This window comes from Phyllostomus discolor, chromosome 1 (assembly GCF_004126475.2).
Source record: "Phyllostomus discolor isolate MPI-MPIP mPhyDis1 chromosome 1, mPhyDis1.pri.v3, whole genome shotgun sequence".
Classification (NCBI taxonomy): Eukaryota; Metazoa; Chordata; class Mammalia; order Chiroptera; family Phyllostomidae; genus Phyllostomus; species Phyllostomus discolor.
In genome coordinates this window covers 50610185-50622373 of record NC_040903.2, presented here as the reverse complement: position 1 = coordinate 50622373, position 12189 = coordinate 50610185, and the positions used below count along the sequence as shown (strand labels likewise).

At 34.4% G+C, this 12189-nt stretch overlaps 1 protein-coding gene across 2 annotated transcripts in view; it reads left to right on the top strand.

The window, feature by feature from the left end:
• ANTXR2 (ANTXR cell adhesion molecule 2) overlaps nt 1–12189 on the top strand; it is a 154658-nt gene that overhangs the window by 20099 nt on the left and 122370 nt on the right. The window lies entirely within an intron of this gene.

Below are 12189 nucleotides of genomic sequence, written 5' to 3'. Positions count from 1 at the left end.
GCGAATAATTTCAGACATATTTTAAACTGTAAGAAGTAATCTTGATATCAGGTTCAGATAGTCATTATCTTGAAGAAAAAGATTAAGAAAAAGATTCAGTACTGCAAACACAGTGTGATTCTAAAGATTTAGATTTTGTTTGTTAGATTTTGCATTAATTCTTGTAAACTGAGCTCCATGAGATTGGGTTTGTGATTTCAAGTTTAAGATTTTCATAAACCATCTTAGATGCTTCCACCATTTGAGCATGGAGTTTCTCACCGTCTTGATATCTGGATAGTTTTATAGGCTTTATAGAAGAAATGTAAAATAAAAATTGGGATTGGAATGTGTGATTACTTTCTTTCCAATATGGTATTTCCTAGCTATTAGTCAGGCAACTTGAACCACCGGCTGAATATTTGAGTGCTCTTGTTCTTTCCATTTTCATGATTAATAGTTTCATTGGAGCTCATAACATTTCTGTTTTGAATTCAGCTGAGCTGTCTCTGGTGATTATCAGAACATGGGCTATCCTAAGCAGGGTATGGGGAAGTGGAATGATGAAATGCAAAGCAAAACTCCTGGGCTTTCACAGCTGAGGTTTATGTTTCATTTTACTGCTTTTTGCTAGAAGCACTAGGAACAGTTGCTATTAAGTATTTATGATATTTGGGTAAACATCATCCTAAAATGGAAGTGAATAATATAATATTCTCTAAGTCAAAGCTTTTCCTTTAAGCTTTAGGTATTTATCGAAGGGGAAAAAATCACAATTTCTTCTGATATTTGGCTCTGGCACTAAAATTTCTCTTTAAAGATCATGTTTTTTAGAAATACAGAGTGAGATTTATTGAATTTGGTTTTAGTATCATGTAGGTTTTTTTCTTTTTTTAATTGATGGAACTTTTCAGAGAAAACATATAATTTGGCTCTATCACATATTAGTACTTCTAGAGGACAGGCCAAGTGTGAATGCAGAATGGAACATAGATTTAAATATTTTAAGAGTTTACATATATTATTGTATTTAGTTTTTATGAAAAAAGCAATGTTTTTATAGCCAGATTCAAGATAAATACAACTGTGATTTGTTTTAAAATATAGGAATATGGATGGCATTGAAAATGGAGGATAATTTGACCCTATAAATAAATCAATCAATGGACTGTATTTTAAATAGGATTTTATTGTGCTTGGGAATTCTCAATTATTTTAATAATTGTACTGGGACGAAAAAAAATCCTCACTGAGTTATTCCCTTTGTAATATTTTTTCTGAATATAAAATGTTTAATTCAAAATTCTCCAGGTGATTAATTGCCTTTTCAAAACTCTTTATGGGTTATGACTACAGAGTTCTCCTTCAAGAAATTATTAGTTGACTATCAGAGGACATAAAGTTGTTGTTGTTCTTTATTATATTTATTTGTGAACTTTTGTTTTTTAAAATTTGTACTAGGGAAACTTTAGAATGGAATCTCTAACTACAGTCTTTCTTTTCTGAAGTTATTGACAGACTTTAGCTTGAGTGAGTTGTGCTGAAAGACTTAGCATATGTTGGAGCAGGTGTGGAGAAAAAGGAACCCTCATGCACTGCTGGTGGGAATGTAAACTGGTGTAGCCATATGGAAAACTGTACAGAGGTCCCTTAAAAACTTGAGGATGGAACCTCCTCCTGACCCAGAAGAGTATCTTCTGGGTATCTACTAAAAAAAAATTGAAAACATTTATTTGTAAAGATATATGCACCCTTACCTTCATTACAGCTTTTTCTCAGTAGCCAAGACATTGAAACAACCTAAGTGTCCTTTGATAAAGGACACTTTGGATAAAGAAGAAGTGGTACATAAATACAATGGGATACCACTCAGCCATAAGAAAGGATGAAATACTGCCATTTGAGACAACATGGATGGATCTTATGAGTACCATGCTAAGCAAAATCAATCAGATTGAAAAGGACAAGAACCATATGATTTCATTCATATGTGAGATATTAAATAGAAAAAACAAACAAGTAACACAAACAAACAAACTCATAGACACAGACAACAATATGGTGGTTACCATAGGGGTATGGGGTTGGAAGAAAGGTAAAGAGGGTAAAGGGGGCCAGATATATGGTGACAGAAGGAGACTAGACTTTGGGTGGTAAGCATACAATGCGATCTGCTGATGATGAATTATATAATTGTACACTTGAAGCTTATATTAACCGATGTTACCTCAATAAATTAAATTAAACTTAATTTAATTTAAGAAAAACAGCATAATAATAGAGAGATTTGTATTATTTTAACCGTAAATGGCTAACAGAGCCTCTTGAATTTCATTTGGAGGGGGCTGATGATTACAGCATTCATCTCAATACAGATGAACTTTAGCTATTTTGTCACAAAAGGAGTAAATTATCCTCAGGAAAGCCAGCCTTTATGGAAACACTGGCAGAGTCGGTAGGTGGACAAATGGAGCCTTTACAACCAAAGATGATCTCACTAATAGCTGAGATTTTTATCAACATGATGACAGTTTGGGATTTTTGCCCACTTTGTAAAAATTTAAGGAATTTCAGGCACTATAACTCTCTTCAAGGCAGAAAATTGCTCCACCCAATAACATAGAAAAACTATAATTCTGCCTCAAATTAGAATAGCACTTTATACTTACGTACAATCTTGTCTTAAAAATTATATTTGATACTTAAAACAAATAAAGTGTATGTAAAGGGTAAGGGCAGATGGAAGAGACTATCCCTCTATTTTTTTTACGATTTTCCAAACTAATGTATAAAATTGTATGTTGAATGCATTTATACAAAGCCAAGCAAATGGAAGAAATACAAATATTTAAATCTTTCAGATCTTTGGGACTGTGAAAGCAGAATATTTGCTAAACTGATCATATTTTCTTGCTAGAAGTTATTTAAATGCATTTGGCCTTTTTAATTGTCAGTTCATTACATTAAGTTAATCTTTAATTGAAGAAAATTGATAACATGGTTTTCCTGTTTTGTTTTTGATTTTTGTCCTCCGTCTCTTACCCATCAAAATCCAGTGACCTGTATGGTCTGAACCCCTCACTACATAAGATGCCACATTTTGTTCAGACATAGTTTGTGTAGAATCAGCTTCTTAATCATCAAGCACAGGAGTTTCATTTCGGAGCCTTTCTTCATTGTGGTTAAAGTAAAGTAACACGATAGTAATTTGATCTGTGATAACTTCAAAAGCAAAACAGTCTTTGTTATGAACACTTTGTTAACAATTTAATACATTTTGAAAAATTTACTTGATTCAGAAAGTTGTTTTAATGTTTTATTTTAATTGGGAGGGAAATATATCATTTCAAAATTTTTAGGTTTCTCTTCCAGGCAAACATGATATGTAACAGTTTTTGGAATATTGGTTTAATCTCCAATGTTAATTAGCATGTATGAAAGTTTAAAATTCATTATCTCAAGTAGGTACTGGTAAAAAAAATCTTTCCTCTTTTTCACTCTTCTTTTCCCATTGTCTAATTTATTCTTTTATATGCTGATTTCTTGAGCTTTTACTAAGCTTAGGGGCATCACGTTAGGATTTGAAGAAGGGACACACCCTTAAATAAGATGAGTTATCTGCTCTGAAGGGGCTTGAAAATAATGATAATTTGAGGTTTGGAATATGGTGTCCCCTGAAAGAATTATAAAGTGTGCGGATTTGGAGGAGGGAAATTTCAATGAGCCCCCCTTTGTGATACAAAGGAATCATATAATGCAATTTCTGTTAAAAGGCCAATATGGTGAAAGGTACAGAAGGATGGATTAAGTTTGGGTGTGTGAAGTCATGGAAGGCTTTTTGTGGTGGGATTTGGATTGTGCTGTGGCAGTTAGAATAGATTTAATTAGAAACAAGGAACATAATTTTTGGGACGACCTGGGCTGAGGAGCTGAGGCACAGGAGGGAGTGTGGCTTGGCCTGGATTATGGAGGGATATGAGGAATAAACACTGACTGGTAGGCTGGATCCAGATAATGGAGACCCTTAAAAAATTTGGGTGAGGAATTGTCCCTTTTTTATAAATAATTGGAGAACCATGGAAGATTAATTTAAAACACGAAATTTATATGATAGCAGTGAATGTTTAGGAAGAATACCCATATTAATACATAGGATGGTTTGGAAGATGGAAAGGTGTATTCGAAGTCCCTTGCAATAATTTTTGTGATATATAGTGAAGCAAACCTAATAGAGTGGTGGAGACAATACAGTTGGGAGTAGGACGACCTGACTGTGAGTTCCAGGTCTGTCACTGCCTAACGGTGACCTGTTGTATATTCTATAGTGTAATCTCCTTGAGTTTTGAAATTCTTATCAGTCAAACGAGGATAATGATGTCTATTTCATTGGGTTGTTTTGTGAATTAAATGACATAATGTTTAAGAATGATCTAACTCAGCAGGGCTGGCCTTTAAAGCAGTTGGTAGGAAGCTAAGAATGGCACAGAACTAGGACCATGTAAGATGGAGGGTGTTGATTCTTCTGTAGAGCCGTCCCTTTAGAGAGATGGCCAGCATTCTGAACAGTCAATGATCTGGGTTTAAAAGGGTATGGCATTTATATGTGAGATGATCAAATCTAGCAAGCCAGTCATAATAACAAAGATTCCTAGATGATGTAGTTACCCAAAGTCAAGTATTTGGCTGTGCCCTAGTTCTAAAAACTGAGGTCCAGGGCCTAGAACCCAGTCAACAGCTGGGAGAGGAGATTCAGTATTCCCAAGACAAAAGCTCTGAGGAATTTCAGGACCCTGCATTTGGAAAAGAGCCACCATTCTCGTGGGGTAACCTGCAGTGCTAATTAGTGATTCGGAACAGAAACTTAAGTTATGAAGGAGGAAAGAGCATCCCTAATGGATACTACTTCCTCAGGGCTTATTTCAGTCACTGGGATTCTAGGTCTTTTGAAACAAAACTAGGCCAGGAACCTTGAGGGAAATGACTAATAAATTCTCTGTCCCTGTCAGAATCTTGTCAGGGACAGGGTGGGGCTGAGGCAGTAGGTATGAAACTCTTTTCTCTTTCTGAGTCGGGCTCTGACGGCTCTGGCAAATACTAGCTGGCAACTATTTGTTGCTGTGTTATTGTGGTAGCAGTGACACTGGAAATACAAAGGTAAATCTGGGAAGCTTTAAAAAGTTAACGGACCTTGACAGCTCACTGGATATATAATAAATAGTAAAAAGAGTGGGTCAAATGTAACTTAGGCTTTATCCCCCTAAGATGACTGACTAGAAACAGTGAGAGTGAAAGCTGTTTTTACAGAGGGTCCTGGAGTGTTGGAAGACAAGCTGGAACTGGGTAGAAGGCTAGAGAGAGATGATTAGTTGGTCCTATGAGAAATCCTGGTGGAGATGTTCCTTAATAGAGAGATGGGAGTCCAGTGAAATGCTCAAGTCAGAAAACTTCAGAATCTTAGGCATTGTTCCTCCTTCTGTTCTTTCTTCTCTCCCATTGCCCACAAACACACAGATATAATTATTCTATGTTCCACTTTAGATTATCCTTAACATCTCAGAATGTTTAACAATTACTTTTGTATTCTTGGAGAGGTGAATGCAGAACTTTTATTTAAAAGTAAAATATTATTCAAATTAGTATAAGTCAGACTGACATGTGAGTATCACGTGGTTTCTAAATTAGTGTTTCATAATGCAGTCCTGTGGAAGAAAATGTTAAAAAAGTTTAAAAAGTCAAGATTCCAGAAAAATATGGAAAGAATAAAAATCAAAATACTTTGTGGAAAATCCCCCTCCTTTCTTCCTCCCTTCCTCCCTCCCTCATTGCCTGCCTTCCTTCCTTCCTTCCTTCCTTCCTCCCTTCTTTTTTTTTTCTAAAAGCAAGATCATGGGATGTTTTTACTTAGCAATTATTTCCACACTTTTTTGATAGAGTACCTCAGAAAGTATTAAACAGAAGAGATGGATCAATTGTGAAACTGGTTTAATAAATAACCCTGGTAGAAAAGGATTAAGAACACTGCATCCCAGGCGATGGCAGCTAACGTCCCAGGTCCTAGTTCCTAGTGGGGAAGCACAGGGACAGAAACAGGAAGGCAATGGTCACTCATACATGTAGGAAATTTAACTAAAACTGTAACAGGTTCTTTTTAAAGGGAAAAAAAGTGTAACATACATTTCAAAAGTAACTTCATTCATAGTGCTGGAAATAGAAACTTCACCGGACCTTGGAGCCAAATTATTTTTCTCAGTAATGTCCATTGTCGTTATTGTTTTTTTAAAAAATATCTAAGAAAGGTGTCAAACTATGTTTTAATGGAATGAGAAGACATTGCAAATCATTTCCTCTTCAGATAAAACATTTCCCTAGAAGAGTGTACCTAATAAACATTCAGATAAGACCTTAGTTTAAGTGATTTTTAGCAGATTCTACTATGAATGTTGACTGGTTAGTTGTGGAAATCTCTAGTTATAAAATCACTGTTTGATTAAAAACCTAAAGTCTGAGTTAACTATATAAATATATTAACAGGAAAAACAACCAAACTGGCAGGACTTACTCAAAATTGTAAATCGGTTTCTAGGATGCGTTTTAAACAAGCCTGGGTATACTGTAAGGCTCACTATAAATCAGATTCTGCTGGACCTCTGTTTATCCAAGGATCTTCAGTACTGAATGTAGATGAGGGGCCTTATTGTGACATCTTTCATATTAATGGTAGGAAGGTTGGGATCGTGTTTCCCTCCTCTCCTTTTTTTTTTAACTAGTGTCTAATACAGCATCGGTAAGCAGTCTTTGCTTAATTCAAATTTATCAATAAATAAAATCCATGCTTCTTGAAAATATTTTTATTTTTATAATAGAGTTATGGTATATTTAAGCATTAAGAAAAGCAACTCTTTTTAATGGGGGGGGGTCAGGAAATGCTTAATTGTGAATTGACTTCTGATTCCATATATGTAACTTAGATTTCATCCTCTCATTTATATTCCGCTGTATTAAGATGTTTGGTTTTAAGTGACAAAAACCAAGTTTACTCTAGCTTAAGGGGAAAAACATGTTATTGGCTTATACACGTATAACTGGGCGGTCCAGAGGAAGAAATTGTCTCAGTTGCAGTTGGATCCAGGGAATCGATCAATCCATGTTCTTAGGGTCTTCTTCCTTTGCAAATTTTGCCTGTGCTTCTGTTTGCCTCACCCTCCTTGTTCAGATGAGTGTCAGATGAAGTAATTGTCAATGGTTTCAGGCTTACATGGTCTTCAGTTAGCAAACCCACTGAAAAGAAAGAGCTATTGTCTCTGGACGTCGGGATATTTGGTTGTAGATGAGGACCTTGATGAACTCAATTGGGTCAAGTGCTCATTCCTCTGCCAATTATGTCATTGACATTGTGTGGACTAGCTTGAGTAGCTTGCCACTCTCATAAGAGGTTGGGAGCAAGGTGGAGAGGAAAGAAGACATTCTGATCCATAGTCTCACTAGGACCACATGGAGTGGAGAATAATTTCCCCAATAGAAACAGAAACACTGTTCATAGACATGTTAAAGATAAAAAAGTGTTCTGGGTAGAAAAGAAAATTAATGGCTACTATAGTCTAATATATTCAAATGCATTTAAATATTTTGACATATATTCTAATAAGGTACTACATCTCTTCTAAATTCCAATGAACTAAAAAAATAGAAAATTTGCTTTAAATTATTCATTTTATTTACTGAAATTTTACAATGTTATATTGATATTCATTATCCAGTGCTCTACTTGTATTTACACAACAATTTTACTTAATACAAACATTATTCATTTATTTTTCTTTAGTTGGTTGGGATTGTAGGTTAAGGAAGTCAAATCACTTTGAATAAATAATTGCAGCTTTGTGATATTTTGTGAGAAAGCTTAACTGGTAATGTAGGTTTAAATAGCCAAAGTTAGTGTCCAATGTTTATTTCTTACTAGTCATTTGTAGGGCTACAAAAGGAGACAATCTTTAGAGACTCACCCTTTCTGGAAAAAGCAGATTCAATTCCATAGAAAGTCACTGAAAAAGAGGATAAAATGGCTAAAGTTTATGACTAACTGTATCATCAGTGTAAATTATAATGGGTAAGTGCATGATTTCTCTGTTATATCTTATTTTTTTCCAAATCTTATAATTCTTAATTTATTCAGAAACACTTATTGAATATGCACTGTATTCAAGATATTTTTCTGGATGTTGGGTTATAAAAGTGGATATGGTACCCCTGACTTTTCTGAGCTCACAGTGTTCAGGTATATATATTTGATTGTAAAATTAATAGAAAAACTGATAAAGCTTTTTTTCTATTTTTCTTGCATAGGAAAATATTTTATTTGCCACTGTGGAGTTTTGAAAAATCAAATGGGACAAAAATAGAATTAGAATGCTTGGTAGATCTATTTCACATTTTAGTTAATAAAACAAAATAGGTAAATAGGACTAATTTGAAGTAATATGTGCATCAGAGTGAGAAACATGTTGGGACTCAATTTCTTTAGATTCTTAAAACATGTACACTTAGTATTACTATATCCCATAGTTTCCATGCACATTTTGTGGAAATTCAATTCATCCTTTAAGAAAACACAAAATCATCATTCTGAGTTTGTACTGACCAAAAGAAAAGAAAAAAAAAAAGTAGAGGCAGATAAGCTCTTCTTTCAAGTCACAGTCCATTTTTGGCATATTTCCATGTTGTAGAAAACATCATAAAGGAAGGCCTGCTAATATGATTTGTTGTAAAACTTGTAATTGTGAGTGTAGAGGAATTTAGATATCATTTGGGTTTTTTTTGGGGGGGGGGATTATTTCACAATTTTCACCAATAGTATAATCAGAACTCTGCATCTGTTATGTTTGGAGCTGAAAATAGTAAAAGGCAATGATTATAACTTACATTCTTCCCCAGATTTCTTTGGGTAAAAGTTTGTTTAAAATTTTGTCACTGTGCTTGTACTACTGGCTTACTTGCAGAGGAAGGGGAATCCATATTTAGAATCGGGTCGGTGCAGAACACGCTGTATTGAGCAACTGGTGTTTTGAATCTCCAAGCATTTTTTAAAAATGAACTCAACCAAAACATGTGATTACAAATTACCATTGTTTTTCACTGAAGTATTACCTCTTAGAGGAAAATATATGTCGTAATGTTGCCAAAATATATTTGGCAGCCAGAGAGAAAATAAAAATTATAAACCTGTGTATTGAAAGGTAAAAAGCAAGCAAGAAAAAATCATGAGAAACATCTTCCCAGTTGCTTTGGCTGCTTATTTTATACACATGTATGGCAAATTACTGATGCTTCATTTTGGGGGCAGCTTTCAACTATTGTTTCAGTGATTTCTTTTCTTGTGAGATTTAACCTTGGAATCTGTCATATTTGGGATGAGCTCCTGTAGTGCTTAAAGCTGCTCAGAACGTCAGAACATAAAATGCTTGCTTTTTAGACTTTATTGTCATTCCTGCTGATACTGTCTGACATGCTATATGTCATGGAAATGAGCAGTTTCGATCTGTTAAGGACATACCGAGGGTGCTTGTAAATTATCTGTAGTGTTCTGTTGTAGGTGGTGTTATATACCCAAAGTCAGTGTTAGAAAACTACTGCTGTGGTGAATAGTTTGAATTTTTGATAAAGTTTTTAAAATGTTGGAGATGTTTGGGTATCATTGAATTTAGTAAGAGAAAACACTTGGCTTTTAACTTTCTTATGTTAATATATGGCAGGCTTTAATCATGCATGTTAAAGGAGGCTTTCAAAACAAATACATTTTAAATAGCACAAAGTTTTGATCATGAGGACAGTGACTTATTATAGAGAGTAAATATATAAACCATCTTTATGTATTTTATTCACAGTTTGCAACAATATGCTGAAATGCAGCATTTTTACACAAAGTACTAGAACTTAGAATTCTATGTATTTTAACATCTTTTCTATTATAGATTTTTTTTTTACTAGATTATAAATACAAATTTTGCAGATGGTCCTCTGTATACCAGTAGACAGCTTCTGTGTCTAGACCTTCCTCTCGGAAGTTCACACATTTACCTCCTACCCAACCTGTGCCCTGCAGGTGCAGCTGCCAGTTGAAAAGGGTCCTGTGGTTCACAAACACAGGAGGGAAAGAAACTAGAAGACAGAGCAGAAGGCAAATCTCCTTCAGGCACACGTGCAGGCAGACTGTACCTTCCAATGTCCGCATCTCATTTTAGGAATCACTTTCCCTCATGCTGCTTGCATCACTTGCTTTACTAGTGGTTATGCTGCCTGAATTTCCATGTATAGATTTTTATGGCTAAAAAAAAAATCCTCTTGATTTTTCCTAGATAGAATCCTATCTAGGTTGTCAAAGGATCATCAGTTCACATATTCACATTCACATAGAGGGTGGAGCAAAAGTAGGTTTACAGTTTGTATGGAAAACAATATAATAACTAATAAACAACAATACAAAAATAAACTTTTTGCATACTCACAACTGTAAACCTACTTTTACCTCACCCTGTATTAGTGTGAATGAGTGGGTGAAGTGAGAACAGTTACATTGAGATAGAGCATTTTAGAAGGTGAGGCAAACCTAGATAGCGACTGAGTCCAGAAAGAAAGTGTCTGTGTGAGACAGTGGGGGTGAGGAGGGGCTAAGACTAACGTATTCCTTGTTAAAACTTTTCCGGAAGTCAGTTCTGTGTCCAGAAAAAATAGAGAAAAACAAAGCAAAATAAAAGCCCCAAACTTCTACCTTCTACTTCTGAATGTCCTTTCTGTTTCTAGAACTCCAGGCAGGTTCTAGGGTTTTTGAACTATGACAACTAAATGACATTGATGTCATTACCTTTATGAAAAAAGTGTGCTCTTAGATTGAAAAACAAATTAATTTTTCTAAACAAAGTTTAATTTTAGTTTTCCAAATGTTTGCTGTGTCCCCAAACAAGAACCAGAATCTCTGGTATCCTGACTTTTAGGTTCTGGATGATGCTGAGAAGTAAACAGGATAAGTGTTTTATCTGTATAAAACAAATTTGTGATAGGAGCCAGTATAAAAGTAAGATAATAGAGAAAAATAAACAAAAAGAAAGAGAACCCTATGCATTTGGGTATCCTATCCTATATATATATTACTAATTTATAGGATTATCTAAATTTTTAATTAATTCAAACTCAGTGGTATTAGAAATTTTAAAACAAACTTATAAAATCTGTCTTCCCCAAAAGTCAATGCTTAGTGACATACATTTGAAGATATAATGTAAGATAGATTTTTTATTGTTTTTACTAGTATAAAAGGAGTCCAGGCAAACAACAGACTAAATTTCACTAGTTTTTCAGATATCAAGTTGTGTAATGATGAGACTGTTAAAAGTGTGGAGGGTAGTAGAGTGTACTGGTGAGAAGAAATGGCTTTGGACTCATCAGACCTGCGGAAATCTGGCTCAGCTGCTGCAAAATTAGTTGTTCTAGGGCAAATTAAAAAAAAAATATCTGTAAGCCCCAGCCTCCCCATGTATAAAATGGTGATAGTAATAGTAGGTATTTATAATACTCTGGAAGAAATTCAGATAAAGTGCATAGCACAGTTTCTGGAACATAATAGTTGTGCAACAAATTATAATTATGGTTATCACGGATAAATTGTATCATGGTTAGAAATTTGTTTGAATTTTTGACTACTGATATTTTTACTGAATTTAGAAAGTTTGACTTTTGTCATCCATATTAATATTTGAGGATTTAAAGTAGGGATTAGGTAATGATCTATACATTATTTGCACTTATAAATATTCCTTAATATAATACTAATATCACTTGTTGAGTGAACTGGTGCTTCTGATTAAACTGATGCTTCAGTAGCATAATTTTTCATGGTGGGCATTAAGTTCATTGTCAATTGATAAATATTTTATATTCCAAAATCTCAAATGGTACAATTTTGCATCTAGTGTCAACATGACTTAAAGTGCCCTGGTTGTATTAATAGTATTTGGCTTGTCTTTAAATTTGGTCTGTGGGGCTCTTAGCTCTCTCCGGTGTCAACTAAGGCTGACCTTACTTGGAAACTGTTTTCTGTTTCTATTGGGATATAATGAAGACGGATGGCACCACATATTTGAAGAAACATCCTTACAAGATCCTCTGTTGTACAAATAATGAAAGTGCAGAGTATGAAATATAATGAATCAGTGATCA